Source organism: Dreissena polymorpha, chromosome 3 (genome assembly GCF_020536995.1).
Source record: "Dreissena polymorpha isolate Duluth1 chromosome 3, UMN_Dpol_1.0, whole genome shotgun sequence".
Lineage (NCBI taxonomy): Eukaryota > Metazoa > Mollusca > Bivalvia > Myida > Dreissenidae > Dreissena > Dreissena polymorpha.
In genome coordinates this window covers 28360413-28371704 of record NC_068357.1, presented here as the reverse complement: position 1 = coordinate 28371704, position 11292 = coordinate 28360413, and the positions used below count along the sequence as shown (strand labels likewise).

The 11292-nt window shown below is 35.5% G+C and overlaps 1 long non-coding RNA gene across 1 annotated transcript; it reads left to right on the top strand.

Moving 5' to 3' along the window:
• Positions 1–4059: 4059 nt before the first annotated feature.
• LOC127873431 (uncharacterized) lies at positions 4060–11189 on the top strand. Its single transcript, XR_008046144.1, has 5 exons — positions 4060–4130; positions 4916–5000; positions 5468–5516; positions 6197–6279; positions 9332–11189. It is a non-coding gene; the product is annotated as an uncharacterized LOC127873431 (long non-coding RNA).
• Positions 11190–11292: the final 103 nt, after the last annotated feature.

Sequence of the window (11292 nt, the reverse complement as noted above, 5' to 3'; positions counted from 1 at the left end):
GGATGATTTTTCACAGAGTTATCCCTTTGATATTTCCATTAACTGTACATATAGTGCAATTCTTGTCCCGGCTATTTCTCAGCAACTAATGACCAGAATTCAATGAAACTTTATGGGAAGCTTCACTACCAAGAGGAGATGTGCATGTTATCAGCGGGTTGTGGTCGGATGATTTTTCACAGCAGATATGGCCCTTAGAAATTTTATTTAAAAAAATCATTGTCCCCCCAACTACTGTGTCCTCAAGACGTTTCCTTTTATCTGAATATATAGTTAGTGTTGTTAATCAGTCAGAATTTTTTTAATCGATTAATCGGCTACCTCAACTGACTAATAACGGATTAATCAGGATTTTTGTAAGTGAAGGAAAACTAAGCTTAATGGAACTTATTTTAATGATATGAGCTGATTTATTGTACAACAATTGCAATAACATTTATATTGAATATACAGAAGAAATCAGAACAACTTGCAGTCTGTTCAGGTTTCATGCTGTTTGCTACTCATCAGTATCTGAGGGTTGAAGATGAAGCCTTTAACATTTGAATCTAGTTAGAAAAGGTCTTTAATTAAATTCACATTTCTGAGGGACTACAGCATCAAATTCGTATCTAAGTGGTTAATGGTTAAGGTCATGGTCACATTTCATGGTCAATAGTTTAGCCTTCATTGTTACCATTTTCCGAAGGAAAAAACTGATTATTAGATTGGCGAATGCGGGCGCTGGCTGGCTGGCTGGCGGGCTGGCGGGGGGGGCGGAACAAGCTTGTCCGGGCCATAACTATGTCGTTCATTGTCAGATTTTAAAATCATTTGGCACATTTGTTCACCATCATTGGACGGTGTGTCGCGCGAAATAATTACGTGATATCTCCAAGGTCAAGGTCACATTTTGAGTTCAAAGGTCAAAAATGGCCATAAATGAGCTTGTCCTGGCCATAACTATGTCATTCATTGTGAGATTTTAAAATCATTTGGCACATTTGTTCACCATCATGGGAAGGTGTGTCGCACGAAAGAATCACGTCAATATCTCCAATGTCAAGGTCGCCACGACTAAATAGATTTTTTTTTTTAAACAAACTTACAAAGGGGGTTAATTTTGTTTGTTCATTTCAAAAGTTCAGTTTGAGTTTTCTCCCTTTCATAATTTATTTTTCACAATGAAAACCTGGTTTTGTGACAATTTTGTCCCTTGTTTTGTATCTGCTTCTAATCATCTTGTGTCCATTGAAGAATTAAAAAAAAGTAAAAGCTTTTCAGAAATGTCCAGGTGTTAGGATTAAATCTTGTTTGCTTAAAATTAAAGTTGCTGCCTCAAGGTATAAGAATTTTGGCTGGGGATAGAGCTGTCTCTGTGACTGACTTGTCTCAGTTAAATCTAGGCACTTGTGTATAAGTGTCTTTATTTTCAATGTCCCTTGACATATTGCTTTCATATTTGCATACTTGTTACCATCATGACCCCAACCTATAAACAAGAGCAGACAACTATCATCAAGCATTTGACAGAATTATGGCCCTTTTTATACTTAGAATATGCATATTATTGATAAATCTATGTTAAAGTTTGCGTACTACCCCAAATATTTCCTGTGCCCCTTGACATATTGCTTTCATATTTTGCATACTTGTTACCATCATAACCCCAACCTACAAACAAGAGCAGACAACTGTATCAAGCATTTTGACAGAATTATTGCCCCTTTTTACTTAGAATATGCATATTATTGATAAATCTATGTTAAAGTTTGCGTACTACCCACACCCAAATTTTTCCTGTGTACCTTGACATATTGCTTTCATATTTTGCATACTTGTTTACCAACAAGACCCCAACCTATAAAGAAGAGCAGACAACTGTATCAAGCATTTTGACAGAATTATGGCCCTTTTTATACTTAGATAATGAACATTTGCTTAAATTTGCCATAACTTCTTTATTTATGATCAGATTGTATTATACTTTGACAACACCACTTACCTGAATACCACAATGGATTCCACAAAACAAAACTCCACGCCCCAACCCAGAATCCCTGCTCTCCCCTCCCCCCCACCACCCCCCCCCCATTTTTTTTTACTTTTTTTATTTTTGAAAGATCATCTTATAAATGACCACACCCCACATTATACCCCCCCCCCTCTCAACCCCCCCCCCGAACCCCCACCCCTGAATTTTTTTTTTTCCTTTTTTTTTTAAAGATCATCTAATAAATGACTACACACCCCCCATTATACACCCCTCTCAATCCCCCTACCCCCCCCCCCCCCCACCCCCCAAAAAAAAAAAAAAATAATAATATTTTTCCTTTTTTATTTTTGAAAGATCGTCTTATAAATTATTGAATATAATTTCCCCATGATGGCTTACGTTATACTGTCAAGCACTCGAATAGTCGAGCGCGCTGTGCTCTGACAGCTCTTGTTTTTAATTTTTGCAAGAAATAGCATTTCTTTGTAAGAACAATTAATAAAACTTTGAAACAAAAAGGGATTTTTTTATTTTCTATTTGGATGTATACATATGAAATATTTGTTCGGTTTTCTGTTTAATATCCAATTATATTACCAATATGGCCCTGTGTTCGCAAAACATTTTTGGAATCGAAAATCGATTTTGCTTGTCATTGAAAATGGATTTCCATTGTAGTTGAAAGGCAAATATGAAATCGATGTCAGTTAAAATTGATTTTCGATTGCAAAATCGTTTTGTGAACACGGGGCCTGAATTATCAAATTCTTTATCTCCAGTTATCTTATAACAGGTATGATTCTTAAATATTAAAATTTTTCATTTATAAAGGGGTAATCTGGATTTTTTTCTAAAAACTCAATTTATATCTTTACTATTTGTGTTTATTTCATGACTTAAAATAAAATAAAAGGTTAAACACAGTATTATGTGAAGTTGGAATAAGACATCAATTTGGGAATAATTATGTTTTTTCAACAGTGCATAAAATGCAGTTTTACATGTTGTATATTATTTAGATTGACATATTATAATTAAAATAGATACCGGTCCTTGCAAATATAATAGCATCATTTAAATTGATTTTACTACAAAACTGGATTTTTTTTATTTTTTTTAAATCCTCATAAAATAAAACTGAGTCCATGCGGCACATGAACACAGTTTAAAAAAAATACAGTAAAAAAGATAAAAATACAATCACTGTTAATGAAAAAATCATGCTTATTAAGCTTGAAGTATAGATAAAATATTACAAAAATAAATTCAGATCATGAAATTAATAGTTTTGTTTGAGAAAATCAACCAAAATGATGTCCATTCCCAGTTTGATGTCTTATTCCAAATTCACATAAAACAGTGTTGTTAGATTATTTTCTTGCATATGATATTGTCAATAGCGTGTTGTGCTGATTTTTATGTCCCCCACCACTATAGTGGGGGACATATTGTTTTTGCCCTGTCCGTTTGGTTTGTTGGTTGGTTGGTGGTTTGTTTGGTCAAACTTTAACATTTTGCAATAACTTTTGCAATATTGAAGATAGCAACTTGATATTTGGCATGCATGTGTATCTCATGGAGCTGCACATTTTGAGTGATGAAAGGTCAAGGTCATCCTTCAAGATCAAAGGTCAAATATATAGCCTCAAAGCGGTTGCAAAAGGGGAACATAGTGTTTTCTGACAAACACATATCTAGTTTATTAATAAAACGTGTGATCCTTGCTTATTTACAGTATTTTGGCCTTGCTCTTGAAATAAAGGGTTCAAGGCATGTGCAAAGAGTGTCATCCAAGATAAGCCTGTGCAGTCTGCTCAGGCTTATCAGGGATGACAATTTGCTTCATGGAATTTTTTGTATAAAGGAGGTCTGTTTTAAAACAAAAATCCAGTGTACGCGAAAAGTGACAGACAAACACTTTAAACACATGCATTAAACCCACTTTTCCGAGAACAAGGCTAAATTGTACTTGTAACAGATGAGATGGAAGACACGTCTGATGATGACAACGGAGACTTTGCTGATGTCGAGGAGTTTGCTGATCAGTTGGAGAGTGGAGACCGACTTGAAGGAGATGGAGGGGAGATAGAGGCGATGGGGAGAGTTTGATGACAAGGATGTGGACTTTGTGAGGAAGATATCCAATTTTCTGATGGTGAGCAGTTAATGAATGAAGATTTAAGATTGGTGATAAACAAAAACTGACAACATAAATATTACTGTCATTTAACCTATTGTTTTTATGAACATAAGAATTATGTTTTACTTTTTGTCCCCTACCGGTTTCAGGGGACTTATGGTTTGCGCTCTGTCTGGTCTGTCTGTCTGTCTGTCTGTCTGTCTGTCTGTCCTGTCTGTCTGTCTGCCTGTCTGTCTGTTTGTCCGTCCGTCCGTCCGTTCCGTCCGTCTGTCCTGTCTGTCCTGCGATAACTTAAAAAGTTTTAATATTTTTTCATGAAACTTTAAACAATGGATAGATGGGCAATATGGACATTATGCACGTCATTTTATTTTGTTCCTACGTCTAAAATTCTGGTTGCTATGGCAACAAATAGACTAGAAATACTGCTGAAAATGGTGGTTTCCTGGATCCTGCGATAACTTTAAAAGTTCTTAATATTTGTCATGAAAACTTGAAACATGGAATAGATGGCAATATGGACATTATGCCACGTCATTTCAATGTGTTCCTACGTCGAAAATTCTGGTTGCTATGGCAACAAATAAAAAATATCTGACAATGGTGGGAATTTCTGACAATGGTGGAGCCGGTAGAGGACTAATATTGCTTGGCAATATTCTTGTTCATGAGTGGTTTTTCTTTGTGGTTTAATTTGGTAAGTATACATGTATAATAGATTGTGCTAAAGTGTCTGCTTTCTGATGATTGTTTTTGCTGCTGCATGTAAATGATGATTTACTTGCTGATTATTTATCCAGATGAGTTTAGTGAAGATGTCCACGCAAAGGGCAAAAAGAGGAAGGCAGCTTTGAAAGTTTTGCCCCAAAAGCTGAACAAGTCCAAGTAAGGGAGCATGTTAATATGCACATTTGAACAAAAGTCTTTGATATATATTCATTGTAATCAAATGCTAGCAAAATTCTACATAATGGTTTTATCTGTTGCAGATTCTTATTACATAATATACTGATTGTGTTTCCAGGTTAGACTTGTATGTTGCTGTTCTTAACTAACTAGGAAGGTTGAAATTGAGTCAAGTTATTGTAAAAGTGGGCTCAATGCAATATGCCTAGTGTTGTACCCTATTGCTGACTGCAATAGGCTAATCAGGGAGGACCCTTTCCACCTTAACTGAATTTTCGTTTAAAGAGACCTACTTCAAACTTAAAATTCACAAATAGCAAAAGTTTTGTCTCTGATAAGCCTATACAGACTGCAAAGCCTAATATGGGAAGACACTTAACGCATATGCCTTAAGACCAGTTTTTTTCAGCACAAGGGGATATATATTGTGTATCCATATATTTCAGGAAGGCAAAGACTGGTGCCAGTGCTGATATATATACAGCTGCAGAGCAGGTAATGTGCACATACCAGGGATTAAGGGACCGCTAAGTTTATGTTATGGTTGAGTCGAGGATATTTGTTGAGTTGTCTGTTTGATCATATATTCTTAGATTTGAGCCTTGCTGTGAGATAATCAGGGCTTTATGTATATGCATGAAGTGTTGTCTCAGATTTGCGTGAACGGTCCACACAGGCTAATAAGGAAAGACACTTTCTGGTTTTATGATATTTTTCGATGAAAGTAAGTCGCTTTTAAACAAAATTCGTTTAGGCAGAAAGTGTTGTCCCTGTTTCAGCGTGTGCAGATTGCACTGGCTAATCTGTGACGACAGTTTACCCACATGCATATTTTGACTTCATAGATTTTACTTAGTAATGAATAGATTTTAGACAAGGTCAAGAATTTTACATAAAAAAAATTGACAAGTGTCAATAATGATCCACAAATAGCATTGTACAAATGTTTTTAGTTACATGTGAGACGTGCTGTGGGAAAATCATGCTTGATGCATGTGCTTAAGGCAGTGCCCCAAATCATCTTGTGAAGTTGGCACAGGCTAATGAGGGACAACACTTTCCGCTTTTATAAAATTTTAGTGCAACATTTGACGCACAAGAATTAAGACCTGTTTTTCCCAGAACAAGCAGAATTGTTTTTGATTAAACATTTAAACATGTATCTGTGTTTGCAGTTTGGGGACATGTTGGATGAGACAGGAGGTTTCCAAGATCAACATGTCTGGATCACATGCATTTGCTAATACGGACAAGGCCCGTAAGTACACCACTATACAGAGATTGTTTGTGTGGCAGGAATGTATGGGTATAACTGCAAATATGAGACTACCTCTGGAAAAACTGTGCTTAATATGTATATGTCTTGGCCGAAAGTGTTTTCCCTGTTCCTGATTCCCCTGTAGACTGCACGGGCTAATCTGGATGACCCTCAACACACAACATTAAGCTTCAGTTTTAACAGAGTGCGTCTCGCATGTATTTCCTTATTCAGTAAGATGGAGTTTGGCTGTACAACTTCATGGATTTTAATTTATGACAATAAGTAATTGTATCTTTAGCTTCTATATCTGGATTTCTCAATTTATTTATAATTATGCCAGGTTGGTCTTATTAGCTCACCTGTCACGAAGTGACATGGTGAGCTTATGTGACCGTGTGATGTCCGGCGTCCGTTGTGTGTGCGTGTGTGCGTCCGTCAACAATTTGTTTGTGTAGACAGTAGAGGGCACAGTTTTCATCCATCTTTATGAAATTTGGTCAGAATGTTTATCTTGATGAATTCTGGGTGGGATTGTATTTGGGTCATCTGGGGTCAAAAACTAGCTCACTAGGTAAAAAACTAGGTCACATAATAGGTCAAATAATAGAAAAAACCTTGTGTAGACAATAGAGGTCGCAGGTTTCATCCAATCTTTATGAAATTTGGTCAGAATGTTTGTCTTGATGAAATCTGGGTTGGGATTGTATTTGGGTCATCTGGGGTAAAAAACTAGGTCAATAGGTCAAAAACTAGGTCAAATAATAGAAAAACCTTGTGTAGACACTAGATGTCACAGTTTTCATCCAACCTTTATGAAATTTGGTCAGAATGTTTATCTTGATGAAATCTGGGTTGGGATTGTATTTGGGTCATCTGAGGTAAAAAACTAGGTCACTAGGTCAAAAACTAGGTCAAATAGTAGAAAATTTTTGTGTAGACAGTAGAGGTCACAGTTTTCATCCAATCTTTATGAAATTTGGTCAGAATGTTTATCTTGATAAAATCTGGTTGGGATTGTATTTGGGTCATCTGGGGTCAAAAACTAGGTCACTAGGTAAAAAACTAGGTCAAATAATAGAAAAAACCTTGTATAGACAATAGAGGTTGCGGTTTTCATTCAATCTTTATGAAATTGGTCAGAATGTTTATCTTGATTAAATCTGGGTTGGGATTGTATTTGGGTCATCTGAGGTAAAAAACTAGGTCACTAGTTCAAATGATAGAAAAACCGTCAACAATTTGTTTGTGTATACAGTAGAGGTCACAGTTTTCATTCAATCTTTATGAAATATGGTCAGAATTTTTATCTTGATGAAATCTGGGTTGGGATTGTATTTGGGTCATCTGGAGTAAAAAACTAGGTCATTAGGTCAAAAACTAGGTCGCTAGGTCAATAATAGAAAAAACCTTGTTTAGACAATAGAGGTCACAGTTTTCATCCAATCTTTATGAAATTTAGTCAGAATGTTTATCTTGATGAAATCTGAGTTGGGATTGTATTTGGGTCATCTGGGGTCAAATACTAGGTCATTAGGTCAAATAATAGAAAAACTTCGTGTAGACAGTGAGGCCTTTTTAACAGCGTTAGGCCCAGCCAGTGTATAGTACTGCGTTTTTTAGAGCTTCTAAAATAAGGATAGATATTTTTAATCCAATAGATTTTTATTAAGGCACCGCACCAACACTGCAAAGTTTTCTATTTATATCAATGGTACAGCCCAGTAAAATCGGGCTGTCCATTTTATGGCCGTTTTCGACCTTTTTATGCAGAGTTTTATGTTAAGCAGTGTGCTCGGGCAACCGAAGTCCCGAGGGTAAACAACCCCATTAGTCAGTCAGACAGTGAGGTCACAGTTTTCATCCAATCTTTATGAAATTTGGTCAGAATGTTTATCTTGATGAAATCTGGGTTGGGATTGTATTTGGGTCACCTGGGGTCAAAAACTAGGTCACTAGGTCAAATAATAGAAAAACCTTGTGTAGACAATAGAGGTCACAGTTTTCATCTAATCATTATGAAATTTGGTCAGAATGTTTATCTTGATGAAATCTGGGTTGGGATTGTATTTGGGAAGTCAGGTGAGCGATTCAGGGCCATCATGGCCCTCTTGTTTTTATTATTGCAAATATTTTATAAGTGCTCAAGGATAACTTTATTTCAAAATATTGTTGATATTTCCCATTCCAGAGCTGTATTTATATTTGTTCACAACAAGAACACTTTCTTCTTTCATATTCATAGTGTAGTCACCGCTTCGTCTGTCCGTCCGTGTGTCCGTCTGTGCACAATTTTTGTCCAGGCTTTCACTCAAAAACTAATGACCGGAATTTAATAAAACTTTATGGGAAGCTTCACTACCAAGAGGAGATGTGCATATTATCAGCGGGTTCTGGTTGGATGATTTTTCACAGAGTTATGGCCCTTTGAAATTTTTGAAATTTTCCATTAACTGTACATATAGTGCAATTCTTGTCCAGGCTATTTCTCAGCAACTAATTACCTGAATTAAATGAAATTTTATGGGAAGCTTCACTACCAAGAGGAGATGTGCATATTGTCAGCAGGTTCTAGTCGGATGATTTTTCACAGAGTTATGGCCCTTTGAAATTTTCTGTAAAAAAATTCTTGTCCCCCCAACTACTGTGCCCTCAAGACGTTTCCTTTTATCTGAATATATAGTGCAATATTGTGACAAAAAAAAACCTTTGGGGAGCATCACCCGTCTCCGACGGTTTCTTGTTTATACAGTAAAGATAGTTATTCCTTATAGGGTGTGTACAACTTCATTTCAAGATGGGTGCTTTATGCCCGGATTTAAATTTTGGATAAACTTTCTATAAACAAAAACTTCCATACAAGTGGAAAGTGTTGTCCCTGATTAGCCGGTGTAGTCCACACAGGCTTATTATGGAGGACATTTTCCACCTAAAATGGATTTTTTTTTTAAAAAGAGACTTTCTATATATAAAAACTTCCATAAAAGTGGAAAGTGTTATTCCAGATTAGCCTGTGCAGACTGTTTTAAACCTATTTTCTTGTTGAATTTAGATGCAAAGCAGCTCAAGTGGGAGGCAGACAGGGACAGATGGCTGCGAGGGCCGACCCGAAAGCAGCCATTCAACAAGCAGAGGGGTGGGAAAAAATTCTCCAAAGGAAAACAAGGTGGAAAGCGTGGACAATTTCAAGGAAAGCCTGGAAGAAGGAAATAGACTGTTAAAAAACTTTTGTAGCTTGTTCTTATATGTCTGGAAAGCAGATGCAATGTTCTATACGGTTTTAAATAAAACCAGATGTAATTATGATATGTGTTCAGTTTCTCTTTGAATTGTTTGGCTTTTAATATTATTAGAATTATATGACGCTTTTGATTGAACTGAACATATTGATCAGTATACTGTGATGATTTTAATCAGTATACTCTAGCCTTTAAACATGTAATACTGCATATGAAGAGTGTTATTAGAAGAGTTGGCTTTATGAGCATGCTCTTTCTGCGCATGGATGTTTCAAGGAAGTCTCTTCTGATGGTAAATCCACTGTTAGTTGAAAGGAACAGCCTGATCTAGGACGCCACTACTTGATCTAGAAGGCAACTTTGATTGTGGATTAAAAAAAGTTTTTCCTGATTATACACACATTGTATAAACCATGTGTGCACTATGCAATTTTTTGTTGATTGGTTCATTTCACAAGATAGTGCAAAAATCTGTTAATAAATGTTTGCATTATTTAACAAGTAGGCGGAATAACTGTTTCAAAAGAACATAAACTTTCATTTTGGCTAATGTAATAACCGACACACATTGAGTCTTGCGATGTTTGAAAGCCATAATTATTACTTGCATTTGTTTTATAAAGAATAACACTGTGTGTTAAAGGGACCTGTTCACAGATTTTGGCGTGTTTTGAAGTTTGTCATTAAATGATTACCGGTATTTGTAAACATCAGAACTAAAGAGCTCCGGTAAATAACAAAAATATATTTTTTAAAGAAAAAAGTAATCCACGGCTGGGCTCGAACCACTGATCCTTGAAGTAAAAGTCTAGTAATTGTACCACTCGACTATCAGTGCTGGTAAGCCAGATGATGTATTTTATACGATATATAAGCAATCCTTTTAATGTCACACAATGTAATGATTTCAACAGAACTTTCCAAATTATTCATTCAATCCCTTCACGTTTGTATTGCAGCATTATTTTCAGGTTTTTAAATAGGCAAATAATGCATATAATGAATATTTTAGAGCATGGTTAATGATAAGTTTCCTTGTAATAAAAACATACGTACAATTAAAGTTTGCAAATCTGAATTAAATTTGTTTTTTAATTTATGTTAATTTATCAAAACATGAACAGGTTCCTTTAATATGATGAACAGAATTTTAAATGTGAGCAACTAACAACACATTTAAATTAAGCACATTTAACTGTTTTTGAAAAATGTGCATGCCATAATAGGGGAGATAATTTCAAGGTTGAATGTTTTTAGATATTAAAATTCCATCATCTACAGTTACAATAATTTCACATGAGAAAGTCCAAATATGAAGGATTTTGTTTAGTGTAACTTATCAGGCTTTCTATATTTGTGCCCAAAATATCTTCAATAATACTTGACTTATCTGTATGTAATACAAGTAACAGTTAATAACAATTCGGTTTCTGTATGTGTGCATACAAATCTAAACACTTGAATGGTCACAAAGGGTAGTAATTACTCCACAAAATGCTGTGGATATATATGGTGTCTGTGCTGGAGGTCAGGGGTTTTATCTGATCTCAGAGCATTGTCAGAATCGCCTCAAAAACACCATGAAAGTACTGTCTTAATAAAAATGTTGCTGTCGATGCAATTGTTAATTAGTCAATATATTTAAACTGATGAATAAATAAAGGAACCTTTTGTCCATGTCATTTTGCTTATATAATGGAAAAAAGTCCTATCTGCTGTGAGAATTGAACGTAGGTACTCAAATTTAGTTGAATTGTGCATTTAAGGGCCCTTG